At 37.2% G+C, this 13,685-nt stretch overlaps 1 non-coding gene across 1 annotated transcript; it reads right to left on the reverse strand.

Annotated features, from left to right (window-relative positions):
* Positions 1-1,076: 1,076 nt before the first annotated feature.
* Positions 1,077-1,183, reverse strand: LOC141624541 (small nucleolar RNA R71). Its single transcript, XR_012534347.1, has one exon. It is a non-coding gene; the product is annotated as a small nucleolar RNA R71 (small nucleolar RNA).
* Between the last annotated feature and the right edge of the window lie 12,502 nt (positions 1,184-13,685).

Genomic DNA, 13,685 nt, shown 5'->3' on the forward strand with positions numbered 1-13,685 from the left:
AACAATAATTGCTTGCTTATAATTTGAGAACATGTTTGTATGATCATATCCCATGATTCCCCTATGATCCCATGACACCCTAGTGCCTTTAATCAATTGTTTATACCCCTTTAATTCATCTTGCTTGTTTATTTTCATTGCTATTTTAGTTTAGTGACCTTCTACATCAACCCAATTTGTGACACCCCTTAGACACCACTAGTTTCAATAGAAATCTCATTTCAATACCCGTCCCTTGGGATCCGACCTTTACTTGCCTCTTTACTAATTGTAGAGTTGTTTGTGAAGCTATAAATTGTGTTTTGATTCGACCGTGACCCAACGACCACATCTTAATTTGTGAACACGAAACGGACTCGCACCAAAAATGGCGCCGTTGCCGGGGACGGTGTTTACTTGATTTAGATTTCTTTTTATTGTTATTAGTTGTGTCTTTCTTCGCCTTGGGGAAGTAAAACTCCTCAACGTTTGTTCTAATTGTTTTCGAGTTGTTTGATATTTTGCATGTCTAGAAGGTTTCAAGGTGATTTGTTACCTTTTGACCGTGAAATCGAAAGAACCTTGACGAACAATAGGAGACTTGTTAGGAGGAATTTAAGAGGTATTAGTGAAGTTGTTCAACCCACTAGTGAGTTTGTCAATCCTTTCGCAATAGAAGGAGAAGAGAACCCATTACACAATACCCCACAAAATCCACCTACAATGCCTAAATTCTCGTCACACTCCGTACCCACCGAGGAAAATCTACAAAATGGTACTCCTACACCGCAACATCTAACCGGAAATTTTATTGCCAAGTCCGCCTTCATCCAATTAGTTGAGAGGAGCCAATTTGGGGGGATGCCTAGTGAGGACCCTCATTCTCATATGGAAACCTTTTGCGACTATTGTGATGCAATCTCTCAAACGGGCGTGACTCAAGACCAAATTAGATGGGTCTTATTTCCTTTTTCCTTAATCGGCAAGACCTGAAGCAATGGTTGAAGGGCCTTGATAAGGCTACCCTTGGAATAGATTCTAGGAAGAAGTTGGCTCTAGCTTTCTACAAAAAATTCTACCCACCGGAAAAGACTAACATGCTAAGAGCTCAAATTACGGGTTTTAAGCAAAGGGATGAAGAGTCTTTGTATGAAGCTTGGGAGCGGTTTAAGGGAATTTGTCGCTCATGTCCTCGCCATGGACTTAGCGAATGGTTTTTGGTACAACAATTTTGGAATGGTTTATATGAAGATTCTAGGAACATTCTCAATATGGGATCAAATGGAATGTTCACCGAAGTTGATGACAATCAAACATGGAACAAGATTGAGGAAATGGCGGTCCATAACTCACAATATAGTAGACCTCGCAAGGCTACTAGAGGAGGAAAGCATGAAGTGGACTCCGTTACTCAATTGGGTGCTCAACTTAGTGCTCACATTGACACAATCAACTTGAAGTTTGAACAAGCTATGGCTAGACTTGAGGAAAACTCAAAATCATCAAAGCATCATGTTAATGCCATGACGGCATCCTCATCAATCCCAAGTGGGATATGTGAGAATTGTGGAACTTTGGGACATGACCAAGCTGAATGTAGGGGAACAAATGAACAAGTGAATGCTTTCCAAGCATACAAGAGTGGTACCCCTTATTCCAACTTTTACAATGAAAACACCAAATTCCATCCAAATCTCTCATACAAAAGCCAAAATGTTCAAAACCCTCAAACAACATACACTCCACCACCCATGAGAAACCAAAATAAAAGACCCTTTTACAATCAAAACCAAGGCTACCAAAATCAAAATCCATACAATCACCAAAATGACCAAGGTTTTGATGTCCAAAAAGCGGTCCTCCAAATGCAAAAGAATCAACAAGAATTTTTCACTCAAATGCAAAAAGATAGCCAAGCAAAGGAAACCGCCATCAACAACATTCTAGCTCACACCAAGATGTTGGAAACACAATTGACTCAACTAGCATCTTCAAGCTCACAAAGACAAAAGGGGGCAATTACCACCTCAAAGTAATCCCCCTAGACATGAAACGGTTAGTGCCATTCACTTGAGAAGTGGTACAAGGTATGAAGCACCGAAGAAGCAAGTTGAGGATGAAGTTGTGGAAGCTAGTGAAAAGGAAGAAATTGTGCAAAACTCCAAAGATGGAGAATCATCAAAAGAAGAAAGTTCAAAGAAAAATGAAGACAAGGCCAAGGAGAAGGAGCCCATTGTGATTAGACTTCCTTTTCCAAGTTGTCAAGCCAAGCCCAAATTTGATGATCAATTTGGAAAGTTCATGGAAATTGTGAAGAATTTGGAAGTCTCAATTCCTTTCACGGAATTAATCAATCACGTGCCGGCCTATGCGAAATACATGAAAGATATCCTCACAAACAAGAAGTCGATCCGGAAACTTGAGACTATCGCCTTCACTAAGGTGAGTAGTGCAATACTTCAAGGGAGTTCACCTCCAAAGTTAAAGGATTCGGGAAGCTTCTCAATACCGTGTACCATTGGCGACACGACGATCAACAAAGCCTTATGTGATCTAGGGGCTAGTGTGAGTGGCATGCCGTACTCGGTGAGTAAAAGGTTGGGGATGGGAGAGCTTAAATGCACCAACATCACACTCCAAATGGCCGATAGATCGACGAAGACACCGTTAGGGATATGGGAAGATGTCCCCGTGCGAATTGGGAAGTTTTTCATCCCGGTGGACTTTGTCATTGTTGATATGGAGGAAGATTCCAACATTCCAATCATCCTAGGAAGACCTTTCCTACACACCGCGGGTGCGGTGATTGATGTGAAACATGGTGAGCTCACTCTAGAAGTGGGAGATGAAAGCATAACTTTTAATCTTGACAAGACTATGAGAGCTCCTCGTTTGCATGAACCATGTTTCATGATTGATCATTATAGCCGAAAATGAAAGGAAGAAATCGGAACTCCAATGGAAGAAGAAAATTGAAGATGCTCCATTCAAAGAGCAAGTGAATTATGACAAGGAGAGCTTGCAAAGCTCATCAAAATCAATCAAGGAAGAAGAGGATGGCCTCATTGACCAAGAGAAGAAATTGGGAGAGTTGTCTCCATCTAAGCAAGAGATTTTCAATGATCAACTTAATGAAGTTTGTGGTCTTTGGGACGACGAATTTGAAGGGATTTTTAATCCCTACATTGGTAATGCCATCGATCAAGACCAACAATAAAGGCCAAGGTCTATTGAAGACCTCTACCATGATAATGAACAAGCCTTTGATTACTTCTTCAAGGTGTTGAGCAACATCAACAACACCTTGGACATGCCCCCTTGACATCTCATCAAGAATGAGAGTTTGGTGGAGTCCTCCCTAAACCACCACTTGTAAATATTTCTAACTCCCTAACTTACATTTCAATTCTTGTATTGCATTTTTGTCATCTTTGGATTTTTATTTACTTTGATCAAAATAATTGTCATGTTTGAGAAAAGTGAGGGAGGGACTAACAATTTCAATTGATGTGTAGTGCTTTTAGCTTAGTGTGGGGATGACAATTGCCTAGGCTATCCATGCCTAGTAGTGCCCCCACAATGAAGAACACAAGACTTGAAGAAAGAATGGAAGAATGGTAAGGGAAATGCATTGTGCACGGATGGAACTGAATCCGTGTACACAGGGAAAGAATCCGAGCGGATTCCACAGAATCCGCCCGTCTTCAGTAATCCGAGCGTATTGCAGAAAAGACGCCCGTCCTGAACTGAGCTGAATTTTGAAAATTTCTTGACTGTGACTGAATCCGGGCGTCCTGAGCAGAAATCCGCCCGTCTTGAAGAATCCGCCCGTCTTGAAAGAAAGACGTCCGTCTTTGCAGCTGAGGAAAACAAGCAAAATTTTCTGGACCTGAAATCCGTCCGTCTTTAAGCAAATCCGCCCGTCCCGTGTCAAGCAAATCCGAGCGTCTTCATCAGAATCCGCCCGTCTTTAGGCGAGTTTTGTAAAGCCCAGAAAGAGCAGAATCCGCACGGATTAGGCAGAATCTGCACTGATTGCCCCTGCAGATTCGAAAATTTCGGTCTCTTTAAAACCCCTCCCACCTTCATTCATTCATTCATTCATTCATTCATTCATAAACACTACCCACAACATCAAAACCCTCATCCTCTCCATCACAAAAACAAAAACCCTCAACAACATTCACCAAAACCAAATCAAACCATCCTTCCAACAACAAATCAATCACTCCTTCTTCAATAAAAATCAAAACCAAGCAAAATCTTCAACCTTTGAGTCGATTTTTGATTTCATAAAGGCAAAGCCTTTCACCTTCAAATCGATTTGGGTATACTATAAATTGAAGATTTTTCATTCTTTTCTTGGTTAGTTCATCAATGGCAAGGACTAAGGGAGCAACAAAGGCAACAAAGGCACCAAAGGCTAAGGCACTCTCACAAAGGCAAAAGGCTCTTCAAACAAAGAAAGCATTGGCTATGGTGGTAGCAACACCAAACTTGGAAGTGCAACAACAACAACAACCTTCTATGGGAGCAACAACACCTTCTACTCCGGTAATTGATCAACTTTTGCATTATCCGGAGGTAACATTTATTTCCGATACCCATAGAAATACCTTTGTCAAGTTTGCTATGAAGTCATTACAATCCACCAAATTTATATGTGAAGATACCTTAGAAAAATTGGGTGTTCTTGAGCAAACTAGAGCCTTTTTCAATGCCATGGGGTTGAAGAAATTGTTTGAAACAAAGGAATTGACATACCCCTCCCTTACCTTGGAATTTTTTAGTTCCTTGAAAGTCACCAAAGTTGAGAATAGGGAGAATCTCGAGTTTCGTCTAGCTAATGTTAGTAGACGCATTACCTTTAGGTAATTGAGTGAAATTTTGGGTCTTAGTGATGAACCGCGTTATTTCAAGAATTATGGAAAGTATGACCCCGAACCTCTTTGGGAGGCAATCTCCGGGAAGAAATTTGAGGACTTTCATGCGAGTCGTGCTCTTTTGGTCCACCATCCGGGCATAAGAGTATGGCACAAGGTCATGGGAAACACCATAATTGCAAGGAAAGATACCAATCATTTCACCAAACTTGATTTTATTCTCCTTGAATCGGCTTTGAACATCGGAAGAGTACACACCAAGCCTTACAATTCTTTGAGGCTCTTGGTAGATAGATGGCTCAACATTGATTGTGGGAAGAAGGGCACAACCGTTATTGTCAATGGCGGCCTAGTCACTATCCTAGCTAAGCACTTTGATCCTAACTTCAATAAGGATAACAAGTACAAAGCAAAGGAGGGTGACCATCTTGTTGATATGCACACTATGATACACAAGTTCAAGTGGGTTGCCCATAACCCCCTTGACACTAAGTATGGATGGCTCACTAGTGAAGCTAGATCGTTCACCTTGCCTTCGAAGATTTGCCGTCTAAGCGTCCACCGGACCAATTATCTACTTCCCCTTTCTAAAGAGGCCGAGTATATTATTCAACAACAAAAGGGTGATCTTGAAATGCCCTCCTCTTCCATTGTCATACCACCTTACCCATTTGAGTATGAAGAGTTCAAGCCGGAAGGAGTTGAAGCTAGAAAAGATTATGTGACTCTTATCATGCAAGCAATGCACAAGCAAGCCTTTGAAGATCGGAAAAATGCTTACTTGGCTCAATATCCACCCCTCCTACACTTAGCTAGGCAAGGACTACTTGATCCATCTTGTCCTTTGCCTAGTTGGGCAGATAGAGAAGTCCTATTTCTGGGTGCATCTAGGGTCGTTTTGGGTGACAATGAGGTTGTTGGTAATGATGAAGAAGTTGATGATAATATTGAGGAAGAAGCAAGTGAAGGAGAAAAGGATGGTGAAGATGATGATGAGGAAGATGAGGAAGAAAGTGAAGAAGCAAATGACAAGGGAAGTGGCAATGTGGCCACTTCTAATGAGGGAAGTGATGGTGATAGCATGATGGAAGATTAGCAAGCCTTGGAGACTCCTACCCTCTCATGGTTTGTCTATTTCTCTCTTTGTTTTAATTATAATTTTGATCATTGTTGGAGTAGTCCTAGCACCATTAGAGGACTCACACCTCGGTACCATTGAGGTGTTCACATTTTATTGTTCCCATTTTCAAAATCCAAAATGACAAATTAGTTTCATGCATAGCATAGTGTGTGCATGAACTACACCCATCCTTGGACATTAGCAATAGTGTCTCACTCGGTTTGGGGAAGTTAATGCATACACAACGGGAGGTAATCTAAATTATCCTCTCCGTCATAACAAAAACCATGCATCATGTAGTGTAGCTTAGTATAGATTGCATTTAGTATAGAAATCATGCATCATCTTTGCATAATTTCCATCATCTTGGCCATTGAGGACAATGGCCATATTAGTGTGGGGATGGGAATTCTAACATTTAACTCTTATTCAAAAATCCAAAAAAATTGAAAAATTTCAAAAATCATAAAAATTTGAAAATTGAAAACCCAAAAACATGTTTATTTCCTTTTTGTAGTCTCGTATATATTGTCTTGTATATATATTGTGTTTGTTCTATCCTTGTTCACATTGATTGACTACGCCACATCCGAGACATGAGGATATTGAAGACCGCATGGTATGATCTTTCCAATCTCCTTTTTCCTCTTTATGTTAATGACTATGTGGCTTTATTTTGATTGATGCGGTATAACAATGTGAACTTAGGACTTGCATCTAGTTTATATGTCATATTAGTTGATAGAATCACTTGCATTAGGATGTTTATATTAGTTGCATCATGGCATGTAGTTGCATGATAGAAATGTTTTGAAAAATGCCTATTTAGGAACTTTGACAAGAGCAACTAAGCCATTACAAATACTTGTTTCAACTTAAGACTTTGCCTACTAGAATGGTTGTAAAACACCCTAGATAGTATCATACTAGTGTCTTTTGACCCATGACCCAAAGCCTAGTCAAGGGTTTGCATGTGAGTCACCTATCCAACCCCGTGATGCGATGTGGACTTGGTTAACTTGTCTAGGTGACCTTGTTTGACCTTATGGTAAGGCAACCCAAAAATATTTTCTATCAATAAGCTTGAAGTGCTCATTTCAAAGAAATTTTGTCATGTGGAAGTAATGTAATGCCAAGGAAACCTCAAATGTTATGAATTGTTGAAAGTTGAGAAATTTAAGTTGTTTTGATGGAGGCGTACCACTTCGATGTGCTTTGGTGCGGGATCCATTGAATTGGGCCCCCATACGGTTGTGAATTCGGCCGCCCAGAGACAGAGTGACTATCACCCCGAAAAGCTATTGTCTAGAAGTTAACCGGTTGCCTAATAAGCGATTGGCGAAAGCAAAGGACACTAGCCCAGAAGGGACAAACCCCATCTTAAATTTTTGAAATGTGAAAGTGAAATGAGGACAATTTTGAATACTAGTCATATCCACCCGTTGTGAATAAAGATTTGAGCATTTCATTCCCAAAAAGCCTTTTGTCAAGCCACTTGGTCGAGTTTGGGACGATCCATGACCTTTACTTTTGTAGAGAATTCGAGACTTGTCATGTCATATGCTACTAGCATCATAGGGATCATCATTCCACCACCATCCGATCGCTCTTGACGAAAGCATTTGGAAATTGAGGACGAAAGTAGTCTAGTTTAACACCATTTGGAGGTGATTTAGTGCCATCCTCTTAGACTTAGTAATTTGTTGAACTAGTATTTGTGAAGGATTACATGCTCTTAAATTTGTTCCTCTTTAGTGCCTCCGCCACTTGATGAGGGAGTGGCTATTCTTTTTGTAGATGCATCCATTATGTGTTTTCGTGTGCTTAATGTTTGGATGTGTCGCCATTTTGGCAAGACCCACCTTGCCTTGCAAGAAGGCATCCTACCTCACGGTTGTCTTGTTGTGAGTTGAAGGGGCGGAGTGAGACCCGCTAATTGTCTCATATCGGCTATATTATTAGGATAGGTTAGTATTGGTCCTAGTCTTTGTCACCTCTTTACTCGGGACGAGCAAAGGTTCGGTTTGGGGATATTTGATGTGACCATAATTAGCGCATATTTAGCCCCCGAATTAGCCTTGTTCCCATGCTTTTTAGTGCATATTTGGGTCATTTCTTATCTTTAGTTCTTTGTTTTGCATATTCTTTGAGATTTTGATCCCTTGGTAGGAAAGGAGTAAGAATCTTGCATTTTCATGGCAAAATGAGACTAAATTGATCGAATTCAATGACCAAGCATCAAGGAGAGACAAGATTAGAAGGCCTTTGTACATATTATAGTAGAATAGCAATGTTGAGAAAGGATCCTTGAGTCCCCAAGGAAATCCCCAAGGAATTTATGAAGAAAAGGGAAGAAAAGAAGAAGATATGTTGCTGAGTGACAATCCGAGCGGATTGTCACCAATCCGTCCGTCCCGCAGCTGCACAATCCGTGCGGCTTTGCTTGAATCCGCTCGGATTCCACCTCCACAATCCGACCGGATTCCCCTGAATCCGCTCGGATTCCAACAAATCACTTGCTCATGCCCCTTTACCACTAAAGGGAGTACAAATCATATTGCAAAGGAGACAAGATTCGCATATTCCATATGATTGAAATCAGATGGTTCATTAAATCTAGTCGACACTAGCCTTAATGCGTTTCTCCTTTTCGTAACCAAATTGAAAAATCAAATGTACAAATCATTTGTATTACTAGTTATGAGTCTTTTGGATTGTATTATATAGATATCTTTGCTTGAGTTGGAAGTGTCTAAAACATGAATATCATTAAGATAAGTGACATGGCTCACAACCATGTCTATTTACAACAAAATACAACAATTGTCTTTGATGGCAAAATATAAATCCTTTCATGTCTCACATAGAAATGGAAATAATGTTTTAGACTAAGTGGGTACATAATAACAATTATGTAAATTACAACTCAAAGCTATTAGCTAAAACATGTACATAAGTCCCTCTTGAAGTGGAGGCTACCCTAGCTCCATTTCGTTGTCGAAGATTCATATCACTCTTGTTTAGCTTTCCCACATTTCCAAGTCCCACTTGGAGTAATATGTCCAACTTTGATATCTCCCAAATACTTGGGGCAATTGCGTTTCCAATGGCCCATGACATTACAATAATGACATTCCTCATAGGATTGGGCACCCTTCTTGGTCTTCGTGGGACGGTGGATCAGGTTTGGGTTTCTCACCCATCTTTGCCTTCCCTTTAATATTACCAATACTCCTTTCAATTGCAAGGACATTCTTGCTAGAACTCCCACTGAATTTAATATTTCTCCTTGTTTCTTCAAACATGGATGCCTTGGGTTTTATTAGATTTTCTTCACAAGATTTTCTTTCCAAGGTGGTGGGCAATAATATTGGAGTGGGTGAAGTGGAGGTGGTAAAGAAGCAAAAATTTCCATCCTGACCAATGCCAATGCGTAATTCTCTAATCGTATTATTGTCATACTCGGAGCATTTTTCATCAATTGATTGGAGCCATGTATCAACGGTGATTGATGTAGGAGTATTAGATGAATTCATTGCGTATAATTAACTACAAAAATGGAAAATGAAGGAAATAATTAACATCTATCGTTTTAATAATACTCGTAAATTTCACTACAAGTATTGCATTTATATAGTGACCTCCACCCAACTATATAAATGATTCCTAGATCTAAATTCATATTAATACGGGTACGGTAAGCCGAGTCATCCCTTATTAATATAACTCGGTGGATTAACCTCTTAATCGATTCTACTTTTAGAACTCTCGGTCGATAAAAATTACTCTAACTTTCATCTTTTGCCCGGAACACATGCAACTACGGTCACGAATACTTCCGTTGAGCTCAATCCAAATTTCGATGTAATAACATTTTATTACCCACTTACCCAACGTAACAAGGTTTGTATTACGGTAAAGTCGGCTCAACTCCCTTATGAAATTAGGATTCATGGTTTCTACTATTTGGCTAGCCTAATTCTCAATTATTATATGTGAGAGGTCTTGTCAATTTATTATTTATCACATTTTAAGTGAACTAAAGAGGTGAACTACGATAATTATAATTGACATAGTCGAAGACTCGATATGATATGCATGTGTTGTTATGGCGATTTGGCAATGCATGTAACATCTTAAAAGAAATGCTAAGAAATAAATAAAATTTCCTAGTATGGCCTTACTAAAAATAGAAAATCAAATAATCTATTACATATTCGGAAACCAACTCCTTTGGTCCCTTGAATCATCAAGTGGCACACCTCCCAAGAACACCGTCTTCGTCGGATCACCTTTCCGAATGGCACCGTCTTTGAAGATGCTCCATAATTACAAATAATAATAAAAATACAAAGCTATTCCTATTATACATTTGTAAAATGGAAAAACTAATAAAAATTAAAAGTGATACGAGATCACATTAAATTACAACCGAATCAACATTCCCTTTCATTACGGGTAATATCGATTAAAACTAAGGCGATACTAAGACAAAATTACATAATTCAAAATTATATAAATAAAAGACATTCAAAAATTAAAATATACAGCATTATAATATGTACCTATTATGCCAAATTATGTGCCAAATCGCCCTATTTAACTTATGTCATATATATAACCCGGTTTTATGGAAATGCGTGATAATAACCTTTAAAAATCACTAATTAACACTTAAGTCACATCTAAGCTCAAGTTAATTATCCTAACACTTTTTAGGACTCAAAAATTAGTCATCATTCAATTTTTGACAATAATTCAACTTGATTTAATTTTATGCTCATTTTTTACCTTAAAATCATAATATTTATGAAATAACTCCAAATTAAATTATAAAAATTCCAAAATTTGAATTTTAAATTTTTGAACATTCTGGAATAATTCCATAACACTCATAATGTCAAAAATCATGGTTAAAATTTTTGAATTAATTTTTAGAAAATATAGTTTCATTTTATCGGCTTTATCTCATAAAATGTTTAAAGTATCCAAATATTAATCCAATAAATTTTACAACCTTATATCTGATTATTGAGATATTTATGCAACCTAAAATAATTTTCTCATGCCATGCAATACGCTTTAGCAATTTATGCCAAAATAGTCACTATTTATGCCATTTTTACACTAAAAATTCATAAATCATGCTAAATGAGATCATTTAATCTCGAAATTTACATACACTCTGTAAATTATTCATGTGACAACATATTAAAGTTTCATAGCCCTATTCGAAATATAACTATTTTTAACCATTTAACCTCTTTTAATCCATTTTTATCTCAAACAAAATCATAATTCATGCAATATTAATCCAATTAATATGAGCTTTTACACACAACTTTTAAATACATGTGAAGTCATATAAAATTTTCAAGGTCAGAGACTTAGTTTAACTATTTTTAGCATTTTAATTCCCATTTTAGTCATAAAAATGTAATAAAATGACCAAAAATCAATAAAGTGAGCAATAAATATCCATAAATCATAAAAATGACCTAAAAACATTTTAGGACCAGAATATATAACATGCATAATTATTTCGTGGCTTATACTTATAAATCACAAATATTTAGTTTTATATGTTAACTTTTTAACTCGGAAAAACAGTAACCGATTATGCATGCAACATCCTTATGCTCTGATACCACTTGTTGGGTTTATATACCTCTAATTATACTCTTTTACTAGTGAACAAATTAACATTTTAATTTCTAGTTCTTTAGATCTAGTGCATGCATAACTAAATAAAAGATTTATAAAAAAACAATGTCCCTTACATTGTTAATTTCGGTTTTGTGGGCACAAGTAAGGTCTCCTACCTTCACTTGTTCTTGAGCTATTATGAGTAATAGGATGATCCTCTAAAGACTCCAAGTATAGAAGTCACTCCTCTTGATTGCACCCAAAATTATCCCTTATCTCTACTAAATAATATGTGCTAGATATTTGTTTAGTAGTTTACCTTAAAATTGATTACTAATACTCATATATTACACTAATAATATTAGTAATCTTTATGAATAATTTGAATCATCTTTTCTCAAGTTTTTAGAGAAAAATGAAAGAGTAGAGAGAAGAATGCATGTGGAAAAATGAGTGAATGGTTAGAGACAAAATGAGAAAGATTCTCATCATAAAAGGAGGAGGGAATGCCGTGAAAATGGAAGGCAATATGCCAAAATATGGCATCTCCTTTTTCTCTTCCTCTTCTCCATAATGTAGGTGTGTAAGGCTACTAATTGTAGGTATGATTATATTAATCTTATCACATAAAATAATATTATGCACACTCCACTACAACCTCCATTTCGGTCCACTTACATAAAATGGACTACCATTTATTTTGTCAATTTGTCACTTGTCACGCAATATGTCACATGTAGTATGTTACATGTTATTAATTAATTTAATGCATATTTATCACATAAATATCATTTGATAAATTAATTAAATTACATACAACAAATTGACTAGTGATACTTGATCACATAAATAAAATGGGTCATATAATTATAATTCACAATATCTTGTAATTATAATTAACCATTCATTCTTATCTCTATTGTTTCTCAAACAATAAACAAATTTAGTAATAAAGCCTTTTTATTACTAAAATAAATCTTATTTAATCCCATTACAATAAGATATAAATATATTCTCTCTCACAAATAAATTGTTCAATTTTAAGGAATTGATTAACTTGTATCGTCATACAATTAATCAACTTTATAGATAAGGGTATCATCCTTTAGGTGTGACCTTAAGGGATCAACTGACCACCACCGTCCCACGATAGTAACGTCAAACTCTAGCAAGCCAATCGTTACCGATTAATGTTGATCAGTTGACTATATAATTGAATCATCCCTTACGTATTCTTAATATGAGATTTAATTATGATATTAAATCATGTGATCGCACTATTGTTGAGGACACATTTTCCAACACTAGTGAAGGCACTACCTATGAGAAAAAGGAAGAAGACTATATTGAGGGTGATTACAAGAAGGCTGAGAAAAACTCGAAAGCTATAAGCCTGTTGCAAAACGGCATGACATCAAATGAATTCGATCGTTTTCTTCTGTACCTCGGCCAAGGAAGTATGGGATGGTTTTGAATTAGCTTATGATGGAACAACAATCGTTAAGAAATATCGTACTGACTTGCTGATTCAAAAATATGAGCTCTTTACAATGTAGCTAAATGAATCTCTTGGTAGCATGTCTGCACCATTTTCTAGCATAATAAATGAATTGAAAAATCTTGGTAGAAACTTTGAATTTGAGGACATTGCTAGAAAAGTCCTTAGGAGTCTGACCAAAAAGTGGCGTCATAAGGTCACAGCAATGGAGGAATCAAGAGACCTTACTTCTTTATCTTATCAAGAGCTTATAGGAGCTCTTATGACTCATGAGCGTGTCTTAGATAAGGATGAAGCCGAACCAAGTAAAAATAAGATTATGGCTCTGTAAGCATCAACATGTAAAAACTTTGATTCTGACATTGAGGATGAGATGGTCTTGTTTGCTAGACGCATCAAAAGTACACTCTTCAGAAACAAGCAAACAAAAGCGTCCAATAATAACAATAAGAAAGCAACTAAGTCAAAAATGTCGTTTGCCAATAGAGGATGCTTCAAATGTGGAGAAACTGATCATATGATTAAGGATTGTCCCATCTGGAAGAAAATTAAGGATCCA

Source organism: Silene latifolia, chromosome X, assembly GCF_048544455.1.
Source record: "Silene latifolia isolate original U9 population chromosome X, ASM4854445v1, whole genome shotgun sequence".
Taxonomy (NCBI): domain Eukaryota; kingdom Viridiplantae; phylum Streptophyta; class Magnoliopsida; order Caryophyllales; family Caryophyllaceae; genus Silene; species Silene latifolia.